Source organism: Podarcis erhardii (genome assembly GCF_964252035.2).
Source record: "Podarcis erhardii genome assembly, chromosome: 5".
Classification (NCBI taxonomy): Eukaryota; Metazoa; Chordata; class Lepidosauria; order Squamata; family Lacertidae; genus Podarcis; species Podarcis erhardii.
The window spans coordinates 73,313,035-73,337,302 of NC_138509.1; the positions used below are offsets into that span (position 1 = coordinate 73,313,035).

Here is a 24,268-nt window from a genome sequence, read left to right on the forward strand (position 1 = left end):
ACACCAGGGGGCTCAGAAACACTGCACAGCAGCGAGGAGAGAAGGCTGCGGGCATAGTTTGTGCACCGGATGCAGAACAGCTGGGCCTTGGGCCTCAGAATGACGGCCCACAGTCGCCTTGCCTGCTGCTCTTGCTTCTGCAGGGACAGGTCAGCGTGGGAAGAGCTGTGCCGAAACGGTTTGCTCAAGCTCATAGTAAATACTAGGCTTTTTAAAAAAGGTTGATTGTACAGGGTGTATGTGTACTATTGTACAGGATACACATTCAGAAGAAATAGCGAGCAGGCATTGTATGAATGAGATATGGGAGAAGTGATGTAAATTATGTGGGGACGATTCAGTTGTGAGTGCTGCAAAGCCCCCCCCCCCCCCCAATCTGTCTTTTTGGCTCATTCCTTCTGGGTCTGTGAGGGTGGGCCTGGACCAACCTTAGGATTTGTTGCTGGGCGGCAATGTTTTGTTTCTGATAAGCTGTGCTTCCTGGGGTTTTAATTTGCTGCTGTTTGGACCAGTGTTGGGCTGAACTCTGTCCTCCAACTTTTGTCTCTCATGCTGCAGTTGTTTCCTGACCATTCGGCACTTGCTCCTTGCATTCATTGAACACATGAGTGCAGCACAGCATCAGGCTCTGCCACAACCCACACAAGTGTAGAAGTGTAGAACCCGCTCCCTTGTAGAAGCCCCCCTCCCCTAATGTGGAACTTTCCTCTGTAGACTTTCTTATGAATGTGCAAAGGCTGGAGGGAGGCCTGGTCTCTCCCCCCCCCCAGGCCACACACCTGTACACACATTAATTGAGCATGCAAGGCGCATTAAAAAGGAACGGCTATTGCATTGATCAACAGATAGAACAGATTTCAAAGTGCAAACTACTTCTGCTAGCCCAAGAGATGGATTTGTTCTTGGCAGTGTTATGTTGGTAATGTTGCTGGAAGACCTACGGTATACTAAAGTATATATGTGTCAGAGAATTGGAAATCTTCAAGTGTGAATTTCAGTTCTGTCTTTTAAAAGGTAATTTAAGCTGCCAAGTATCGTTTTGAACAAGATGCTGCTGGGGCCTTCCGTCTGTGACTTGCGTTCTGAAAACCCACGTATCTTGACAGGTGCGTCGAATGTCTTTTCTGTAGCTGTCAACCTCCAGGCCTGCCGCGCGAGTTTCAGTACATCTGCTCTACAGCAGCATATTCTGTATGGCAGAACCTCCCAAGAAGCACAAGGTTTATTTTAATGAGTATGTTAATACCTAGGAGAAATCAGGCTGGATTATAATATTTTATTAGATTGCTTTGAAAAGGCAAAGCAAAGGAGAAGACAGAAAAAAGCTGGGAAGCTACCACCTCACCTTTCTGTCTAGGGTGCAAGCAACTGGGGGGGGGTGATTGTTAGGCCCAAACTAAACATGGTTTTCACCCTTGCAGAAAGTGGCAGCATGAGAAGAAGGTGCTGTACTCATTTTGCCCAAGGATGCATCTTCCTAAAATATGTTAGCTATGTATGGGTCTTCTTCATTCCTGCATTGAACAATATAGAAACAAGAAGGTGGGCTACGCTGAGAATTCTTACCCCTAGTGTTGCACAATCCTTACCTGACATTCGCTCATACAGCATGAACATCTGTAGTGAAGGGCCTTTGTGCTTACGTACATATGGAGGCTTCCCTGGAATCTCACCCCTGAACAATCAGGTTATATTTAATTCCTGAGGGATGGCTCAGTTGGTAGAGCATGAAACTCTTAATATCAGGGTTGTGGGTTCGAGACCCACAGGCAAAAAAAAATCCTGCATTTCAGGGGATTGGACTTGATGATCCTACTGATCCCTTCCAACTCTACTATTCTATGATTCTAGGGGATGCCGTCATGTGTGTAATTAAATGTGTGAAGACCCCCTTGCTTCAGATATTTGTGTTGTGTGCACAGATGTCGAGAGAAGAGTTTGCAGTGTTGGAACAGGGTATTCTGCATGGCCTATCTCCTCCTTAACTGTTCAACAGTGGAGCCAAGAAAAAGGCTGAATAAGGCTAATGGCTTAAATCCCAAATAAGCTTCTACCAGCAGGAATTTTACCAATGTGAAGATCTGGCCACAGAATTCTACTAGTGGATTTTGTCAGTCTCCCCTACAGCCCTTATGCCCCTCAAAAATCAGAAAGTTTAAGTTTGTTCAATTATAGTTGACTGGGAGGTGTTGTACAACATGCTCACTTCCCCCAAAGCCTGGGCTTTTCGAGAGATTGAAAGTGATGGAAATATGCAATGGTAAGGCCTGGGTAACACTTGCTTTGACGCATTGTCATCTAGCATAAACAGAACGTCTGGAAGCACCCATGAATTTTGAAGATGTTCCATCAGCCCTCTTTACCCACACATTCTCATTCACTTCATTGCCAGTAAGTGGCTACTGGTGTTTTCCTCTGTAAAGTATTGCAAATCTGGTGTTGCTTCTGAGGAAATCAGTGAGCCTGCATGTGGTAAACATCTCTTTGGTAGTGTCCTTCATCTTCCAGTAAGGTTGCATAAGGTGTTTAATATCCTTTCATGAGACAAATGGGTCAAAAGTAGGACAGGCGGTTCCTACAATTGGGAAAGGATCTGGTTTGTGGCCTATGTAGGGGCGTGGAAGTGGAGCCTGGTGTGTTGGTGCCAATGACAGCTCACTTCTAGGATAGGGTAGGGGCTGGTTTTGGCAGTGCCATGTTCTCTGACCTCAGTCCTCCCTTGAACTTTGAGGAGGACGATGATCGGGAGAAGGTGTTCCTCAGAGAGTTGACATTCCACACTGCAGGACCTTCTTGGTCAGAAGATAAGTTGGCTTTCCAAACTCACCAGGTATCTATTGCATTCCCTACCACCCCCACCCAGTAGGAGCCAACTTCTGCAAAATCAGAAGTTCAGTTCCTCAAACTTGGGTACTCAGCTGTATTTGGACTACAGCTCCCATCATCCCTAGCTAGCAAGACCAGTGTTCAGGGATGGTGGGAGTTGTAGTCCAACAACATCCACGGACCCAAGTCTGAGAAACCCTGCTTTAAAAACACAGCCCCCTCGTCGCCACCAACGGCAGGACCAAACCAGCCAGCTTTGGAAAGGCACCTGTACCTTTCTGAGGCAAGAGCTCTCAATTTAGGTGGTCCTCACCAGAGTGTTCTGTCCAGGGTCCTGACAGGCTTTGCCTTGTGGGATGTGGCCCTTCCTAGCTGAATGTGATCTACCATTACCAAGAAATGCTTCTGCTGATGTCAGCTTTTCCCTGTCAACCTCAAACCAGGACCAGACAAAGAAAGGCATCTCCTTTGCTCTTGTAGCATGCTTGACATATTCTTTCTGTAAATTGCTTTATTTAAAATTGATTTATTTATGAAATAAAAATAATAATGTTTTGTGTAAATAAACTTTTAAAAATAATAATAATACCATGTTAATTTTATGTGCTGTATAGCAAAAAAAGAAAAAGAAAAAAAGATGAACTGAAATATTTGACTAGGGGGCAGATTTGATAATTCATAATGTCATGGGTTCTGGGATGGGGGGAGGATCACCTCAAATCCCATAGCATCCATATTCCCAGCAATGACCACAAACGACACAGGATGGACCCGTAAAGCAGTACATGTTTTATTTCCCTTTGGTTTACAGCACTAATGAAAATAGTACTCGGTATGTAATGAATCAACAGAAGTGTAAACTAGGGGCATGATCCCCTTCTTGGCTTCCAGAATCAATCAACAATAGCCCTTTGCTATAAGACTTATGTCTTACCAATCTGGCCTTTGCATATGTCTTTTCCAGAATTCTTTCATCACCCCTGCCTGCCTGAGTTGGTTGGAAAAGAGTCACGGCTAGAGCGTGCACCTTGAGAAGTACAGCCATTGCGCCTAGTTATCCCCTAAGTAAGTACGGGTGCTTGGCTCCCTGCAAATCTCTCTGTCCCTCCAGGGTCTCTCTTTTCCTTCCTCCTATCCAGCCTCGTTCCCATAGTGCTCTCCACCCCACCCCCCCGCTCCTCAGAAAAAACCGTGAGAGTCGATTAGGCTGGGAGATAACAATCAGCCCAAAGTCATCCAGTGAGCTTCATGGCTAAGTGCAGATTTGAACCCAGAGCTCTCCAGCCCCAGTCCAAAACTCTAAACGCTACACAGTGCTTTCCCTTCCCCTCCCTCTTCACTAATTCATCCCCATTAATAACTGGGTTTTAAATTTTTTTAAAAAAATGATCTTAGTATGGGGGTATGGATATGAGGATTATTATGATGAATTCTCGCACTTAAGAATTCTTGCACGGGTCTGATACAGAACAACATCAGATGTTTCATACGGGCCTTGATCACCTGGAGACTGACTGGATTGTCCTTGGCGTTACACACAATAGTACAAGAGGGCTTTTCATTAAAATAAATAAGCGGGGAAAGAGTCCTTTAAATGAAAACCAGTATTGCAATTATACATAGTCTGTGAATATGTGAATTCTGCTGCTTCTGCTAGCAGACAATAGCGTAAAACTGTACATTAGCATAGCCATATGCCAGCCATTATTTTTCTTCTCTAGATGCAAAATCTGCCCTTGCATATAGTCCCTAGTTTTGAAATGTTAGCTGAATGTACTGCAATAAGCCTGTCAAGGGGGAAAGAACACAGTTTGTAATAGCCTGTTTGTGTCACGTGTGTTCATGAGCCCGGCCTCTGTTGTCTCTGGGTTGCTTCTGCCGCTGCTTGACTGATGTCATACATTTGAGAAGCACATTTTTTAAATGCCAGCTTTTAGGTCTTTTGAATCTCAAGCAATAAACCCAGCGACACAATGTACAAAATCTGGAAAAAAGTCTTAAGGGGGATTAAAAAAAAGGCAGAGAAATTTATTCCTCTTATAAAAGACCCATAAACAACGGGAATGATGTTCTGAGAAGGTGGGACCGTTTTGGCTGGAATTCTATGAAATATTTATTTGCATGGCAGTCTTCAGTTATTTAAGTGGCAATTGTTCGTAATTGACAATATAGATTGCAAGCAATGACCTCTCGTGACTAGCTCATGAATAAATGTGTTGAGGATGCGGCTGCATTTATTGTTAAGCATTTATTTTGGCGTTACAGAAATATGAACTCAAACCATGTTTGCCTATTGAATTAATCTCTCATAAATAGTGCGGGTGCATCAGGAGCTAATGTAGCATTAAACAGATCTATAACATTCAAGGAGAATTTTCCAGTAAGGTCAGAAATATATTCAGCTGTTTTTTCCAGATTTCAGCAGCTCTCAATTTTGTGTGTCACATACAGGAGAGGGAGAGTTAAGACCTGCTTAAAAGAAAAGTGGCATGCCGTAGAAAGAAAGGATCTTGTCCTTATATAGCCAGGCAGGTATGTTTCAGATGTTTGTTTTTCCTTTTAACTAACACTTCAGCCTTAAGGGACTGCAGCAGTGGCCGTAGCCAGCTGTTCTATCCCTCCCTAATTTCCCCCCTTGGGGAGATGCTGGCATTGAATACGAAGCAGAAGACCTTCTCACATTCTAGGCACCGAAAAAGAAAAAAAAGTGAACCAATCCACCTTTTTATTCTTTCTCTCCTTCCATCGTACATATTTAATGCAGTTTAAGCTTCCCTTGTTTCAAAATTCTCTATTTCATTTCTTTTTTTTAAAAAAAAAACTAATTCTCACAGACTCGGTCTAGAATAATACCATTCTTATTTATGCAGTGAAACGTGTTATTGATCTTAACAACAAAACTCAAGAACCAAGACCAAAAGCATCAGTGCCTGTTTAGAGGTGTTGAAGTATAGTGTTTTTAATTTAATTCAATGTTGTTGCTTTAAAAGCTTATTTGGATTTGCAGAATTAAAAATTGGACCGTTAAGATGTGCCTGTGTTAACCTCCATGATGCCAGGAATCAAGATGTCACAGATGCCGTAGGTAAGGAAAGCCTCTGAGGATAAAAACAAAAAATCCTATCCTGACAATAACAAAAAATAAAAGGAATAAGCATCCCACCCTCTCCATCTTAGTATAAGATGTGCATATACAGGGCATTGCATTTTATTTAGAATTGGTACTGTACTTGCATTCTGATGAGACACTCCTTGTTTCATTTCCTGCCTTTGGTGCTGAGTATGTATGTATATTACTTAAGCCATCTTAGCATTATTTAGGTCACTAGATTTAAGAGCAGTCTCCACAGTCTTTCACTGCCTGATGTGTAGAGCGATGCAGGGTAGCAGCAAAACGTTTTCTAATAAGCACTCATATTATGAGCTCTTAAGGATGGAGCATTTTGTAACGTAATCTGTACAGCAAAATAGCTTCCGTTTATGCCTTGCAGATATATTTAGCTCTAACCTTGCTTGTGGTTAAGCAGGCAGCAACACAGAAGCAGCAGCCAGCTGATTCTGCAGCCAGACCCTCTGCGCGCTTGCGATTTTGTCAATACGCTCAGCTTTTCGATAATCCGGTGCAGAATGAGAGTTTAAGCAATGATGATTTCGTCTGTTACATGCTTGGCAATTACGTGCTTAACAACAACAAAAAGCAAATTACACGGGTTAAGAAAAAGACAGCAATAGGGATACATATCTAGGACCTAATACGTACTATATGAAATCTTCTTCCGTCAATAAGATATTTCTGCAGATATTCTTTCCATCCCTCCCTCCAGCGAGTGAAAGGAATCTTCTGCTTTTCTCGGTAGATGGAGACAGCCACTCTGTTTTTTTTGCTACAGAATCTGAAATACTTGAGATTGTAGCATTGAAGAACATGGAGCTTCACTGAGCAGTGCAGAGTAACGATTCGTCTTGCATCATCAATTGATGACATTTTTTTCTTTGTTCCCTCCCACCCAGTTGCTCTAAGATTCAGCAGCCGATTTGCAATATCACTTAAACAACATTAATCAGATACTGCATTTAAGGTGAGCAGTTCCTTGCCTCCCGTTTAACCAGATCTGTGCTGCTGTAGTGTGTGCATCATGCTGCTGCTGTGAGCCTAAAATGGCAGGCAGGATTAATGTTGCTTGTGCTGTCTGCATGCTGTGGATACAGAATTCATTATGCCATGCCTAGTATTTCTAATGGGAGTATGTAAATAGTCTGTGTGCCATATCATGTCGTAGTGAAGACTTGGGCTTCCTGATGGGCATAACTATTTAAGCAGCCACCTTTAGCATTCAATTTCATTTTCAGTGCAGTGGGCTGTTGGTTTATCGTCGCATTCTAAACCAGCATTAGCTCTATTTATTTTTTAAAAAATTGGATTATTATTTTTTAGCGAACTCTGCTTCCAGGTGGGGGTCAGTCTTATTCCTCTTACCTTTACTGCTATTTAAATAATAGATGTTGTATTGTTAATTAATGGCAATATCAAATTTAAAGCCCTTGGAAGTGACATATTTATTATGCAGGCACGTCCAATCTATTTTTAACTCTTACGCAGTCTGCGTGTGTTGTGCAGTGGGCTTTGGCTGCTGAGTTTTTCCTTTTCAACAGGGATAGCACTAGGCTGATTTTCAACAAATGTGACAAGTGGCCTTTGCAGTGGTCAGCTTTGAACCCTCAAAAGGGAAAGGGGGGTGAGCAGGAAGCCCTTTGCTGCAGCTTATTAAAAAAAACCACCCACCACCTTGGATGAGGGCATCTCCTCCCTCCCTGACAGACACACACACTTCTGTCCTCCCCATTGATAAGTTCAGCTATCTTGATCACAGTCCATTCAAGCAAGCTGCTTTTTGAAAAGAGCTATTTATTTTATTTTTTTGAGACGTCTAAGATTTCAGCGTCTCTCCCTCACTTTGTATACAAATGGCTGGGTGCAATGGCGTGCTAAGACTTCATTAAGACATATACACAGGTAGGTGGAGATTTGCATGCTTTTACCTATTCTCGTTCCATGATGCAAGGAAATGAAATAGAACAGAGATCTATTAAACCAGGTTATTCCCCCCCCCCCGAAAGGATCTAGTTCTAAGTGTTGTGACTTTGCATGGGTTTCCCTATTTAAAAGCATACATCTATTTTGAAATTAGAAATACCCCGTCTACTAGATAATCAGGGCGTGGCACCGCTTATGCAGCAAAGGCGTTTTTTAAAAGCTTATTGTCCAAAGGATTTTGATCCCAGTTATGAACATGATTAAGCTGTTTGCTAAGATACAAAACTGTAAGTTGTGGACAGAGCTAGGAAATTTTAAAAAAAATATTTTAATTTTGCCTTAGGAAGCGGTCTGTCAACGTTTGCTATAAACATTTGTCTTATCGTTTATCTTATAAATATTGCGGAAATAAAGTAAGGACGTATTTCATTATAGTCTTTATTTTCTTTTAAGATGCTGGCTATGTCAAAAGAGAGAAACACCTAAATATGTCCTTTTCATCTGGAACTCAATATTAATTGTTGAGTCTGGCTTATTTCAAAGGGTTAACAAATTAAAACCAGCCATGTATAGATATGCTAACCTGTGAGTTAATTTTTAAATCATCATGGTGTGACACTGGATATATTTTGGGACATAGGTATTTCATGTTAACATTGGGCCAAAACCAGTTTCCTTGGCAACCAAATCCTGTTAAAGGATGCAGTAGCAGAGATGCAGTTATTATTGTTTAATTCCACAATGCAAATTATGATCTCATACTGCATTTCTGGGTAGCTATAATGCATTAAATGATAGGAGGTTTGCATGTAACAGTAACCTTTCTCTCATCTTGCATTGACTGTTTCAAGCAATGCAACCGTCTTTCTCACAAAAACAACCACACAGTATGAAGTAATACATCTTAGTGAGACACACGCAGGACATGTATGTGTTCTTAAAATAGTTAATTTCATCTCAGTATTGAACGAACATGGCTGAAATTGTAAGCAGCTGAAAATTGTAATTATGTTTAAATCTCTTTTCTCCATCGTTACATTCAGCAGTAATTAGAGACTTTTTTGTAGACAGAATCTAAAAGAATCAATCAGTTTAACCAACGTTGTGAGATGACAAAGAAGGAGAGGGGAGAGGGGATAATTTAATATGTGATTTACTGTAACACTAATGCAAGTTCAAATTTATAATATTTCATGAAAAGCAGCTCACGTTTAATAAGAGCTGTAAAAACCAAACCTAGGATAAAAGGTATTGTTAATCGTTGCTACACATTTAATATAGCTTCTTGAAAACATGGATTCTTTCCTTCAAACTGAAGCACATCTCACTGCAAAGCTATTTTTCTGCATGGTAGCCATTTTCTTTTCATGTCCTTGACTTCGATACTACTAAAGCTGATGTATCGATCGCGATCAACAACAACAGATTCACTGGGTTAATAGAAATACTAAAAGTATAATTCTATTGGACGTTTACATTACTGCAAATCGCAAAGCAATCTTAAAGGTACAATGTTAATTTTCTCTTCTTTCTGAAGATTACCAATTCACTAAAGAAAAAATATAATACATCTATTCTAGAGGATGGCTGATAACAGCTGTTTTAGAATGACATAATAGAACAAGATTAAATCCAAAATAACGATATTTGATAAATTTCCTAAAGCTAGATTTTCTCATTCTGTTTTTATTAAGTTGCTTCTAAAACAAATTCATTTGAACGGTATTTTTCAGTACAGGGGTTCATGATTTCATTATCTGTAAGTGATTAATTTTGATTACTTATTTTTGAGGATAACTTTTACACATCAGTTCTTTGATGCTTGCATTAACATAATTTATTTCATGCATGGACTTTACTGCCAAGCATATTATTATATGTCCATTTATTTTAAGCTTTTGCTCAGGAGAGTATGTGAATGATGGTTTACAAAGTATTGCTCTTGGAATTCCCTCTTGCTTCAGTCTAATATGTTTCAGGATGGTGGGTTTTGATTCCTCTCTTGCATCAAAGGAGTCTTTTCTCTCTCATTCTCACTCACCCTGACTCACTCACTCACTCATTTTATGAAGACTAAATTCACACTGCCTTTTTGAGGAAAATAATCAGAAGTTTTCGGCCAGCAATTCCTATGGCAAAAGAGTTGGGTTATTTGCATGGTAGGGTAGTGGTGGTGCCTTGTGTTTTGTTTAATGATAAAAGTGCTCCCTCGTTTGAATATTTAGCATGAATGCTGACTGGCTGTTACAGTGAGGAAAATGCTGTCTTTTGCTATGAGATTTGGAACATACCAACACGTACCCAAAAGACTTACCAGCCATCCTTTCCTCCGTTTCAGCCATTTTGGCACACAAAAATGAACAACGCTGCATGGGCTATAGGAATGCATTATTTTCCTCTAAATGGCCATGGGGAGTACACTGGATTTCCAAATGGCCATGGGAATGTATTACAGCAATTGTGGACTGGCTGTTTACACAGTGGTCTTTAGGGATCAACCTCAAATGGCTAAACAGAAAAGCAGTGCCCTTCCAAATGGCCGCTGAAATAAATTGAGATGACTGTGGGAGACTGAACCACCATCTGTACGAAACATCAGACAGACCCCCATCAGTCTCCACAAAGAACGTGTGTGTATGTGTGCTTACAGCTATCTCCCTTTCTTCTATAATCAGTAAGGTACTAAGAATTCATATAGCACTTGGGTGTCACAGGTATTATCTTAGTAGTCCATGCCCAGCATTGTTTTCCAGCAGTACAGATTTCAGGTGGGTAGTGGGAAGGCTGAGGTTGAGAGAGATGTCTTGCATGAAGTCATTAGTTCAGTTTGCAGTCCTTGAACTTCCCATATCTATCTATGGGAGACAGGCAACTGGGTCCATCTATGAGTGGAATGGACTTGCAGAACTTTACTTTTCTGTCTTCCTCCCGGCAGCTCCCCATATCCCGCCCCCGCCCCCCATATGCTCAGGAGGGTTGGGGACCCTCTGGAGCAAGTTGGGGTGGTGCTGCTGCAATGGGGAGGAGAGGAAGGAGACATGCTCTTGCCTGATGTTAGATCATTTCACCCATATAGCTATAGTGGGTTACTTGCAATCCAGCGAAGTGCTTCATAGTTCTCAGAACATACACAATGCAAATACATGTTCTTCCAAATGGCTTTTGAAATGAAGTGGGATGGGCTGGTGGTGATGATGATGATGTTTAGTATATTGTGCAATCTGTATTTTGTATCCTATATCCTTCACCTCCATAAAAATCCACAGAGTTTCTGAATCACCATAGCAGTACATTCAGGATTGCTTCGGCTCCTGCTAAATTCCCTGTAGGCTTTGGTGCCTGGCATGTCAATAAAATGTTCTGATGCATTCTCATGTATTTGTAAAGATGTTTCCTGCAGGTGATTTTTCAGTATCTCCACCCTCAATGCACTTCAAAAGCCATTCAGATCTCTAATATATGCTCTCCAATGTTTGGTTAAATGCTTTTAAAGATAGTAATATCAACCCTAAGTCAGGTTTCAGGAAAAGGACACGGTTTTGTCTGGTTCAGCTCCTGCCATACATGCCTTGTTTTGGATTGAATAAATTGCTGAGGGGAAGCAAAATCTGGATGGGAGTGGATCATAGAATCATTTTGAGCTCAGTGGGAAAACATGAACCTGTGATACTCTGTAGGAAAGAGTAAAGCACAGGGAGCCATGCATATGAAACGACGGGGAAGGAACTCATGTTTGGGCAACGGAAGAGGCAGAGGGCAGGAAAATGAATGACGTGTCTACTTTCTGGAAGGTTGGGAAAAGGACGTTTGCTAACGGTTGGCTCCAAGTCGAAAACTACAGAGGCAGGATGTGTGTAAGAAAGGATATAAACAATGTAAATTTGAAGATCATGTTTGCCTGGGTTCTATAGCTGTTCTCTGCAGGTCTGGAAAATCCTGTTCACGTATAATTCTGTCTCTAAAATATTTTGCATGTTCCTGTCTCTTCTGCTCTCATGAAAACAAGACCACAGTGGATGTATACATTCAAGATCAAATTAGGTTGTCTATTTATTGCATTGCTAAAAAAGTAAGAAGAAATGTATCACCTTAAGGGGGGGGCATTTTAAAATGGGTGTGTGTACATTTATCGGCATAGATAGAAATTTAGAAAGAATAATTTAAAATTGATTTTTGCTTGGTTTCTATCTCTGTTTTAATGATGATGCATTTTATGGATATTTGTGTATGTGTTTTATTTGTTTGTGAATTTTAACTTATATTTAACTTATATTTGTGCACCACTTGGAGAGCTCTAAATAAGAAACAGAAATGCATATCTCCACAATGGGGGAAACTAGATGGCCTGTGTCTGCTGTTCAGGTCCTAACTGCTGGTGGATAACTTCTAGGTTTCTGCTATCCCTTCTTATTGTTTCATAAACAGGATTTAGATTTGCGAGCCTTTAAGATAAGGGTCCTATCCTTCAGCTAGACCACTGTCCCCTGGCAGCTCTTCAAATAGAGGACTGTCCTCTGCAAAATAGGGCACACGGCCACCCATGTATCTAAATAACCATACACATATATTTTTTACATGCCCCCTTTTTGGTGGTACATTTCTTCTTCCTTTCTTTAGCAAGTTAAGCAAACGTTCATGCTGGAATTACTTGCCATTTCCAAAAATTATTTTGTCACAGATGCAGACCATATGGTTTTAAATGGGGGTGGGTGGTTAGTCTGGGTCTCACTACCCTTCCTGAAACCTGGGAACCATCAGCATGCAAAGTATGCAAAGCAGATGCTTTATTACCGAGACATGACCCTTCACAGCCACAGCCCTTCCCCGCCCATCATATCCTCCATTGATTGATTAATCTGCATAAATTTCTATGCGAGAAAAACCAAATCCCTCTAAACAAATGCAGGCAACTGCTATTTTTAGTTAGATTTTAATCCTGTGCTTCTCCAGAGAGGCCCAGGCAACATGTTGAAGATGCATGGAAGCACATGCCTCATAGGATCGCACCCTATTGCCTCTTTTGCATCCACCCGTGCCTTCTTAACCCTTCTCCTCCTGACTGAGTGCCACAGCAGATGGCAATGACACACAAGGTTTTTGCGCCCCCAGCAATTAACTTGCTACAGGAAATTTACTTGCTACAGGAAAATTCCATACTAGGAATCACTAGGAAAGACATTGAAAATAAAACTGCCGCTATCGTAAGTGCCGCAAATTGTAATAGAAATGTATTATGGAGCATGTAATCTTGAGGACTGCTGCAGCTTGTTCTCTTAGCAAGAAGTGCTCCTTTTCTATTATGCCTGAGTCTGGATCTGTATTGACTTCCCGTATTTTATTTTATTTTTGTATGAAATTTAGGTTGCTGACATTGACCTATAAACCTTGGGCAGTCTGGGCAGTTAGGCTGCAATCCTGTACCCACTTTCCTGCGATTAAGGAGTACTGAGCATAGTGGGGCTTACTTATGGGAAAACATGCATAGGATTGTGCTGTTAATGTGTCATCCTGATTCAAGTTCTGATTTGGGCAACTCCATCCTTTTTTCGCCTAGATTTCTTCTTCAGGCTCCAGCCCTATGGTTGCCGGCTGTTTCGGATACAGTTGTTGGTAAGTGAGATAACGTTGCCACGTGACCAATTTATATCCACTTGACTTTGACAACTCAGCTATGATCCGTCTACAACTAGACAGTGATAGGAAATGGGCATATGTATTGGTCTGAAACAAATCCTTGTTGGAGTACTTTTCTACTTGATGACTACAGCAATTTATTTTTTTGATGAAGTTGATAAAGCAACATAAATGAAGTTGATGAAGCAACATAAAGAACATTCAAAAGATGTGGGGGAAATATATGTTTTAGAAAATAGCCTTTAAGTCTATAATTTCTGTATAGAAAACACTGTTTTACTAGACAGCTTGGCCCAGTGTGTAAATAAAGTGAGCAACTAACCACTTTTGCTGTAGTAAAACAGCACCATTCTTAATCTATGATTGCTATATTATCATGACCCTATAGCAAGATATATCATTGAGGGTATGGTGGAGCAGCTATACATTGGCGACAAATCCCAGGGAGACTTGACTGGCACCTTCTTTATGTATCTTTAGGCACCTGGCAAAAATATTCCTCTTCTCCCACAACTTTGGCTAATTAAACTATCTATGGTGTGTTAGTCAGATGCGCGGGGTATAAATAATAAATTATTATTATTATTACTGTTTTGTTTAAATAATAAAAAAAAGAGGCCAGTAGCACCTTAGAGACCAGCTAAGTTTGTTCTAGGTATTAGTTTTCGTGTGCATGCACACTTCTTCAGATACACGAAAGCTTATACCCAGAACAAACTTAGTTGGTCTCTAAGGTGCTACTGGACTAATTTATTTATTTCGACTGTGTCAGACCAACATGGCTACCTGTTTTGTTTGTTACTGTGGCATGATTTTTTTGAGTTTTTATATTGTAAACTGCCCTGTGATCTTTGGACAAAGAGCGGTATAGAATTTTAATAAAAAAATAAGAAGAAATAAATGAATTTTGTATAGGCAGTGGCCCTAAGCGGCTACTCAAGCTTTTATCCAGGATTAATGTGTGCCGTCACCCATTTCCTGACAACCACATAGCAATAAAGGGGAAACGAACAAAGCTGCAGAGGTGCGCTGGTGCATGCGCACTCCTAGAGCATGGGCTCATAATAATTAATGCATGGTTAGGGGAGGGGAAATTGCTCAGAGCTGCGCTTAGGAAGAGAGTACCTGGGAGAGAATTTTCCATTCTCAAAGGATTGGTACTGCAGTTATTGAAGAAAACAGATCTGCAGAAGCTCGCTCAAGGCCCCGATCATGGAAAGAGTTGAATTCCCAAATCTCTTGTCGTTCACATCCCTGAACACATTGCTACCACTCACGAAGCTTTGTCAGGATGCTTTGCTATATACCTTAGGGATATCAGTGGACATCAGGGTGCTGCTACCTCACACCTGTTTATATCTTGATACGATACAGCAGGGGTGGGGAGCCTGCAGCCCACAGACTCAATTAAGCCTGCCATGGATCCCAGTTTGGCCTGCAGGTTGTTTTCCCAAACCACTTTCAGCTATGCTGGATTGTTCCATGCCAACTTCTCCCCATAAGCAACAGTGACCGACCTTCCTGGAAGCTGGCATAGCAGCTTTGCCCACACTGTGAGCTTGTTTCCGTCACAATAAAACATGGTCTAGTGCATGGGTAGGCAAACTAAGGCCTGGGGGCCGGATCCGGCCCAATAGCCTTCTAAATCCGGCCCATGTACAGTCCGGGAATCAGAGTGTTTTTACACAAGTAGAATGTGTCCTTTTACAGTGGTACCTCGGGTTAAGTACTTAATTCGTTCTGGAGGTCCGTTCTTAACCTGAAACTGTTCTTAACCTGAAGCACCATTTTAGCTAATGGGGCTTCCTGCTGCTGCCGCACGATTTCTGTTCTCATGCTGAAGCAAAGTTCTTAACCCGAGGTACTATTTCTGGGTTAGCGGAGTCTGTAACCTGAAGTGTATGTAACCCGAGGTACCACTGTATTTAAAATGCATCTCTGGGTTATTTGTGGGGTGGGGCCTGCCTGGTGTTTTTACATGAGCAGAATGTGTGCTTTTATTTTAAATGCATCTCTGGATTATTTGTGGGGCATAGGAATTCGTTCTCCCCCCCAAAAAATATATATATATTCTGGCCCCCACAAGGTCTGTGGGACAGTGGACTGGCCCCCTGCTGAAAAAGTTTGCTGACCCCTGGTCTAGTGTGACTTCTTATATGTTGGGTTGTGGCTCTTACTTGGTGCTTTTGTGTGAAGCTTACCAGCTGAGGCAACAGCTAAACACAAGAAAATGTACAGCAAAAGACAATGGGCACCTTCAGTTCTGGTTCACAACCTCATAACAGTAGTTACTGTCAGCTGGAAAAATCACACTGCAAAGATGGATATAATATTGAAACCTCTTCAGCAGAAACAGCAAATGGTGTTTTCAACCGTGGAACCACAGACTTAAACCATGTGGATTAATTTGTTTGCCTTGCACATGGCTGCATGCAGCTGTTTTAACTTCCTTCTCCATAATGCGAATGCAGGAGGGTGGGCGGGATGGACGGACACAGAAAATCTTGTTTATATTTGAGCCTGCTTAACCTTTACTTGCTGCAAACCACTCTGTGCTCTTCAGATGAAGGGCAGTGTGTAAATTTAAGAAATAAATAAGTAAAAAATTCCATTGCTCAGTGTTAAAACATAAAAGCCATTGATTAGGGGAACTATCTCACTTTAATGTAATTTTCCAAGCAGTTTTCTTACAGTATAATCAACAGACTCAGAAGGAAAAGAACATTGAAAATTTCATAGCTGTAACAAACCAAGAGCCCATCAATACCAGTTTTTTGCCTCCAGCCATGGCCAGCAAGATGCTTTGGGAAGCTCACACGGTCAACCCTACCATTAGGCAAAGGGAGGCGGCTGCCTCAGGTGGTAGATACTGGGCTGGGTGATATGGCAGCAGCCACCCTAATTTCCATGAGCTGGTGATGATTTTGCTTGCTTGTTCTGGCTTCTTCTGTCTGGCTGCGTCACCTTCTTCCAGTAGCTTGAAAAAAGCCCAGACTGAGCAAGCAGACTGTGAGGCTACCAGTACAAGCTCCACACACCCAGCAGCCATTGCACGTGTGAATGTCTTGCTCTGCTCACATTGTACATGTTGGCACCACTGCTGCTGCACTGCGGCTTTTGCCAACTGCCTAATGGAGCAGTTAGCAAGCAGCAATGAAGTATTGGAAGGCAGATCTGTGTGTGCAGCCTGTCCCATGCCCCCTAAACTGCCCCCAGTTGCAGTGGAAGATGCTGTCCTGTCACCAGTTTTGAAGTAACTGGCAGTCTGGTCAAACATCTATATGTGCAATGGAGGGAGGCACCTACGGGTCCAGCAAGAATGTCTTGTGCTGGCCCACTGTGCTCATGGCCTGTTGAATGACCCCAGCAATCAGAAAAATCAGCATGCATCTCAAAAGAATACCCATGCAATCAGCCACTCCTTCATTGCCTTGAATAAGTTTGATTTTTATGCATTTGATGCACATTTGTGGTGTGAAGCTTCGGTTGCTCTTGGTTATTCTCACATGAAGCTGCACAGCACAGGTCTACTTCTGCCTGATCCTTTAAGTGGATTCTGAACATTGGACCTTCTGCATGTGCTCTACCACTAACAGAGCCGGCCCTCCTATTAGCTAGAGTCAGGTGACTGCCTCAGGCAACAGATGATGGAGTGTTGCGGAGGGTGGCAGCTCTCAAGCAATTCCATCTGTTGGATGACAGAGCTATGTGTGCCACATGGTCTGTCCGGCACCCTCTACGCTAGCTTGAGGTCCTCTGGTGTGGTGGAGGATTCAGCCCAAAGGTCACATTCCCTTTGGGGGAATCTCCTAGAGGTCACATGCCAGTGCTGGGTGGGGCCAGAGGCAAGGAGGGTGCAAAGGAGGACGGGTGAGGGGTGTGTCCTGGGTGGAGTGTGTGTGGTTCAGGGGGATGTATGGCTTGGTGAGAGTCCCCAAAACCATTTGACCCACATTTCTCACTCTTGCTTTATGAAGTATGCCATACCGTATACAGTGGTACCTCGGGTTACATACGATGCAGGTTACATACGCTGCAGGTTACACACTCCACTAACCCAGAAATAGTGCTTCAGGTTAAGAACTTTGCTTCAGGATAAGAACAGAAATTGTGCTCCGATGGCAGCAGGAAGTCCCATTAGCTAAAGTGGTGCTTCAGGTTAAGAACAGTTCCAGGTTAAGAATGGACCTCCGGAACGAATTAAGTACTTAACCTGGGATACCACTGTACTACAGTTAACGCATAACTGTAAGACTGCCGAAGGTGTACTGAATCAGTCAACATTTAGATTTTTTTTTTTAGCTCCTTAATTCCCTTAATTGTTCTGAGTTTTTCTAAGAGATGTGTATTTCAAACTACAAACCAACTTCATGATATGCAAGCCTCCATCAACTCAAACAGTCTTTGGCCCACTAAACATGACTTTTTCTCTATAATTAACAGAGAGAAACGCAATTTAGGATTCTTTTTTCAAAGTTCTTATTTTGTGCATGTGCATGCTTGCAGTGTCTCTTGACAACTGTAGCGCAGGCAGCAGCAGAACAAGTCCCAGGGACCTAGCCCTGATTGCCTGCTCAGTTGAGAGGGGAAAGAGCTTTGATGTAGTGCAAAGCTTGCAATTGCAGCTCTGGTCCTTTGCAAGAAGAGCTGCTGCAAGAAGACAGAAGTAGAAGGGGAAATGACTCAGCAGAGAAGTAGACCTGTATTCTTTTGAAACCACAATTTAGGGGCTGCCACCGAAAAAGCACTCTCCTGGGCCACCTTTCCCTGCACATCTGAGGGTATCGGAAACGAGGTTAGGCTGAGACGTAGTGACTGATCCACAGTCACCTAGTTTAGCTTAATGCCTGAGAAAATATTTGAACCTGGGTTTCCCTGGCCGAATCCTAGTAAGTGATTAAAGTAATCAAGTTCTGAGCATGTGCCAACAGCGACTGCAGGCCTCAGCGGCTGGAGCTGATGAATGCTGACCATTCAGGCACAAAGGCCGGACAGCAGCTCAAAATACGTATCATTTGTGGAGTGTTTCAGGAAATAGTGGCACATGTGCCCTTGATTTTGTGCCTGTCATTTGCAAACTCAAACATTTTAATTGTAGCACCTTTTCAATTATACTGCATTTCGTAATGTATGTATTTCTTTTACAGATATTATTTCTGTCTTTGGGAGCGCTTCATTTTCTTTGCAGCATTTGCAGGCATGCAAATCACATTTTGTGTGTGTGTATAGGTATGTATAGATGTTTATTAATTAATTAAAGATGTAATTAATTAAATTAATTAATTAATTAAAGATGTATGTAAAGATGTTTATTAATTAATATAATTAATTAATTAATTAATTAATTAATTATATACCGCCTTTTCTCCCAAGGAGTTCAAGGTGTTGCACATGGTTCTCCTCCCCATTTTATCCTCAAAACAACCCTGTGAGGTAGGTTCGGCTGAGAGGCAGTGACTGGCCCAAGGTCACCCAGTCGGCTTCATAGCTGAGCGGAGATTTGAACCCTGGTCTCCCAGGTCATAGTTCATCTCTCTCTCTGTGTGTGTGTGTGTGTGTGTGTGTGTGTGTAAATTCTCTGTGTGCATTATAATAATAATTAAGACTGTAAATGCTTAGCCAACATCCTTTTTTAAGTGCAAGAAAACTAACATAGGACATGATCCAGTCAAAAGCTCTTTTGAATCACATGGATTTCAGCAGAAGAGATTAAGCATGTGCTTGAAAACAAGGGACTTCAAAGTGTTTAACTGGATCATACCCCAAATAGCAGCAAATACCTTTCTAAGCAAACGCATGCAGGCAGCAAACAAATACATTTCAAATTATAAGACAAAAGCCTACTTTTCCAAGACTTTGCTTGGGTTATTCTAAGCTTGGCTGTGTTCTTTTGTATGTACATTAAATACCCAGTGGTGTTAATTGTGATTTGGGTTCTTGTCAGGGCTGTACTATTAGAGAAATATAAACAGATCAAAAGCCAGCCCCCTTTAGGGATCCACAGTGGTGCTCAGTCCTATTGCAGAAGAAGTGAGATGTGATATACCATTGCCTCCCACAATTTCTAAAGCTGTTTCACATTTAAAGAGATAACAACGATGTCTCAGCCAATTGCAGAACAACAGATATTATATGGTTACTGACACACAGCCCCATGATTGTTGTCATGACGTATGCAATATGCTAATCCCTACACTTTGATTTGCTACTATTCTGTCAGCCTACATGCCCACAACAAACATGGCGACCATGACTTCTTTCAGTCTAGGACTATTTCTTTCCAATTAAAACAAAAACAAAAAGATTATTTTAGCCATATTAGACGCAGAATGGGATACTGATAATGATTTGAGGATAATTTTGGGAAATAGCTGTATTGAAACAGACACACAGCCTTGGGTCTAAATTATTGCTTGACAGTAATTATCCATAAGAAGGAAACACCATGTTAAAGAAATGTGAAGATAATTTCTAGTTGCACAACAAATTCAGTAAATAAAAGATGCTGATGCTAAGGGTAAAATAAAAAGTGTTGTTTATTAATCATAAGCCGCTAAAAGCTAACAGCTTATTTATGAATAGCTCATTCACATTATTGAAATTACGTCAGGAATTTTTCTTTCCGCTAGTTTGCTGCAATTCTTCTTTGTACCTAGCTCCATCTTGTGGTTATGTATGCAAGAGACAGAGAATATGTTATGAGACACAGACAAACAGAAGATATGCTGAATAATTGGCGAGTGGGGGGTGGGGTGGGATTTCATATAGAGTTTCATGGAATTGAGGGGAATTCAAAACATACATCCTTCTAGGCCAGGGGTTAGGTTGCAATGGAAGTCTGCTCAACACATTTTGGTCAGAAGTACGTTACAACCTTCTCCAGATCCGAAGAAGGGGAAATCTATTTTTCTGAAATGTTGAACATACAGCTGATTGACTGGTTCTTGTGTCAACAACAGCTACAACAAAAATGATTACTGCTTTCACTTCAGTTATTACTACAGTGTCTATGGTTCATCAGAGTGGTTTTAAAAGTAGCATAAGCAATGGAGGGCTCCATATTTTTTAGTTGGGTTTCTCTCTGGGAAAACCCTTATTTAGTTGTCATGCAGAGGACTGGTAAATAGCACCCCAGGAGATGACCCCATAATTTCAGCTGTGAAATAAATAGCATTACAGTGGTACCTCAGGTGAAGTACTTAATTCGTTCCGGAGGTCCGTTCTTAACCTGAAACTGTTCTTAACCTGAAGCACCACTTTAGCTAATGGGGCCTCCCGCTGCTGCCGCACCGCCGGAGCCCAATTTCTGTTCTTATCCTAAAGCAAAGTTCTTAACCTGAAGCACTATTTCTGGGTTAGTGGAGTGTGTAACCTGAAGCGTATGTAACCTGAAGCGTATGTAACCCGAGGTACCACTGTACTTCGTCCCTGTCCATCCCTGCTCCACTACATCATTGCTCCAAACTCCTCCTCCTAACTCAATTGGGTTCCCAACATGTTTATATGGCACCTATTATTTTCCTCTACTTATTAGAAATCAGCCTTCCTCTGCATTCTCAAGCACCAGTACCTTACTACTTAGGAACAGTTATGCCGTATTTCCTTTGAAAAGCATGGTCGCTGTGCTGCATCGTCCACAAGAGTAAGTGGGCAGGAGATCAGCCCAGTAATGTTTTGTCAATATGAACATCCGGAGGAAATGTTGACAACATGTATTTCTGGACTTGAAAAATAACCCCTATCAATAGCTTCAGTTGTGAAATCTACTTTAGACGTCAGAAGCTTGTGCTTCTAATTCCGTATCACATGAGCAAAGCTGACGTAATCTCAGACCTTGTCTACAGGAAGAACAGTTGCTAATACAGTGTTATCTGTAGGGTTGTGGCTGCTTGTCTGAAGCAGGAGTCTTGTCAGTACTTTTTATGTTCTAGATCTTTTCTTATACATCCAGCTCCATAATTATGTAAGTTTCCATATATGGGACCAACCAGAGCTATGTTAACTAATGCAAATTTCAGGTCAGTAACTTTCTGATTACTGTTAGCTAACATTTCCTTTTCTGTGCTAATATTTGAGATCTATGGATATGGAAGAGGAGGAACAACTTTAGCGTTGGCATATACATCCACTGAGTTTTGATTTATTATTTTTAATGGCCAACAAAATGGCGCAGATACAGTTTTCTACAAAAAGTAGTCCAGTTGGTTTTATATGTGTGGTTTTATATTCAAATTTCAGAATATGGTCCTAAATTAATTATCCAATAAAGATGACATAAAGTATTGATATGAGTTATGTACATATATGTATGTTGGGGGGTGTGCCACTGATTTTACTGCTGACCTTTGCCAAATGCATTTCAAAATAGTTTTATATTTTAAAGCTAGCATCTTAATATAGTTTTAATAACAACATATAAAGATACTGTATAGGTAGTGCCAAAAATTTAACCCGTATATTTAAACTACAATGGTCTTTTTTATCTAAGTATATACACAGCTTCTTTGCTTTCGAAATTGCCATTTAATACTTGTCTTGTTTTCCAGGACTGGGCATAAAAGTTCTTAATGTACATCTTCTATTACCACTCCCTGACTGCTTTTGCCTACACAAAATAGAATTTAAGTCTTTCAAAGTCCAGGCCTATACATGTATATTCAAAAGTAAGCCCAATTGAGTTCAACAGTTTTACTCTCAGGTAAGTGGGTAAAGGATTGTAGCCTCAGTGTGCCATCCTTTGCAGCAAAAGCAAATAACCTGTCTTTCAATTGCAAACATTCAGTCTGAATGCTCCTCTACTGCAAGTCCTAATACACAAGTGCTTCCCTCTCTGTCTCTGGGTTAATTGAAACCGTCTCATTTAGTGCAGTTTTTGTTTTCACAGGCTCTAACAATCCTATGGATTTTGATTGCTCAGCTGTTTCAGTTTCCTCACCAGGACTTCTAGGCCTTTAATTGGAACAGGGCAATTAGAGATCAGGCCTGTTTAAAGCTTATTACACCGTCTTGTGATAATTTGGCTTCTCAGTCTCTGACAGAGATGGTTAAGATAAGCTTTGTATCCATAAAAACTTGGAACCATGGTGGGTTTTTTTAAAGAATTTGGTGCACAAGATTCAAGCCAGCCAGATAGAGAGGATACAAATAATAAATTGTTATTATTATTAACCATAATGAAAATGAAGGACCATCAAATCACTGTGGAAGAAAACTCAGTTTATCTGTATTTACTCCCTTTGTTGCATATGAAATATGTCTTTTTAGAAGAGGTTACGGGAGTGAAGGGGTGCATTCAGAGGGAATGTTTGCAGTGGGGGGACAAGATATTTGCTCTTTGCTGCAAAGGATGGTAAACTGTAATTCTATACCCACTCACCTGGGAAGAAACCTGAATAGTTTAGGGTACGCTCATACACATTTACCTGGGAGTGTGTCTCATCTAATTCAGTGAGACTTATTTCAGAGTAAATGTGCCTAGGTTTGCGCTGAGAGTCATCCTTAGTGACCTAGTTGATGTCAAAGGGAGAGTAAGAAGGAAACCCTCCCTCCTCTCTGGTAGATATATTACCCCCACCTCCTGACCACAGCTGGACCCCTGTAATTACTGGAAGGAAAGGTACTTTTTCATGTGCTTGCCTCCCCAGTGCACTTTGCCTCTTCTGTGCCTCCTTCCATTCTGCCCGGTGTTGTCATTGTACAGTGATCATGGAATCATAGAATTGTACAGTTGGAAGCAACCATGAGGGTAATCTAGTCCAATCCCCTGCAATGCAGGAATCTTTTGTCCAACAAGGGGCTCAAATCCATGATCCTGAAATTATCAAAATATTTAAACTGAACAAGTTGGCAATGATGTGCTGAGCACAACCTTTCTAAGTCGGAAGAGAAAACTGTTCAGTACTACTACAACACAAGAGGGGGAAAGCCTTCGAAGCAGACGTTCTGCCCGCCCCGCAGTCAATATCTGTACTGGATCTGAAATTTTTATATATGTAAATTGTTTTAACCGTTTTCATATCTGTGATTGTTTTTATATAGGCAACTGTTTATATATGGTTTATTGCATTGCTGAAATTGCTTTGAGATGCTTCACATAAAGTGATTCATAAATGAAATTACTACAGGTGTCCCCCCACTTACGCGGGGGCTACGTTCCAAGCCCCTGTGCACATAAGTGAAATCACGTGAAGTGGGGAGCTAGGTACAAAGAAGAATTGCACCAAAATTATCCACAACTAGAACTGAAGCTCTGGGACTAGCCGGAGACTGTAGAATGCATTGAAAGGCGGCGGTGGCTGTTAGGCAGGGAGGCTTAGCAGTATAAACAAAGCCCCGCTACACCTCTGGTCTCTTAGGGGCTTCCTTCACCCTCATTTACATCTTCTTCGGGCTCTGCGGAGGTTCTCCTCATGAGCCACAGGGACTCTCCAGCTCTCCCCCGCCATTTCCGGGTTTGAATTGCTTATTTACTGGCGCCGTGTGTATACATGGTTGTGTGTGAGTTGACTGCACGTAAATGGGGGGCACACCTATAATAATGATATAAAAAGATTAAGAAAATACTGTGCACAGTATCCATTAGGGGGAGCTTAAAATCCATTTATTCCCCTTTTAAATTTACTTGCCTTCACCTTCATTTTTAGATTGCTCCATCAGGTTGTCAAAGACTACTTTAAGCTATTAGGGACTCTGCCTGCCGCTTTGGAGAGATATTGGAGGGGTAGTAAATTAAGAATGGAAGAAGCATTTCCTCTCCAATCCTCCCCATAGAAA

At 41.4% G+C, this 24,268-nt stretch overlaps 1 protein-coding gene across 15 annotated transcripts in view; it reads left to right on the forward strand.

Moving 5' to 3' along the window:
• Positions 1-71: 71 nt before the first annotated feature.
• ZBTB38 (zinc finger and BTB domain containing 38) overlaps positions 72-24,268 on the forward strand; it is a 28,436-nt gene continuing 4,239 nt past the window's right edge. Inside the window, exons 1-7 of one of the 15 annotated variants that reach the window (XM_081861503.1) lie at positions 72-195; positions 1,015-1,106; positions 3,791-3,891; positions 5,278-5,358; positions 5,834-6,905; positions 13,416-13,471; positions 18,643-18,724. The gene's annotated coding sequence lies outside the window, so the exon portion shown is untranslated. Of the gene's footprint in view, positions 196-1,014; positions 1,107-3,604; positions 3,896-4,171; positions 6,906-6,933; positions 7,841-9,637; positions 11,786-13,415; positions 13,472-18,642; positions 18,725-21,080; positions 21,514-24,268 lie in introns of those variants that run through there. The other 14 variants (XM_081861505.1, XM_081861500.1, XM_081861506.1 and 11 more) reach the window with 14 other exon arrangements.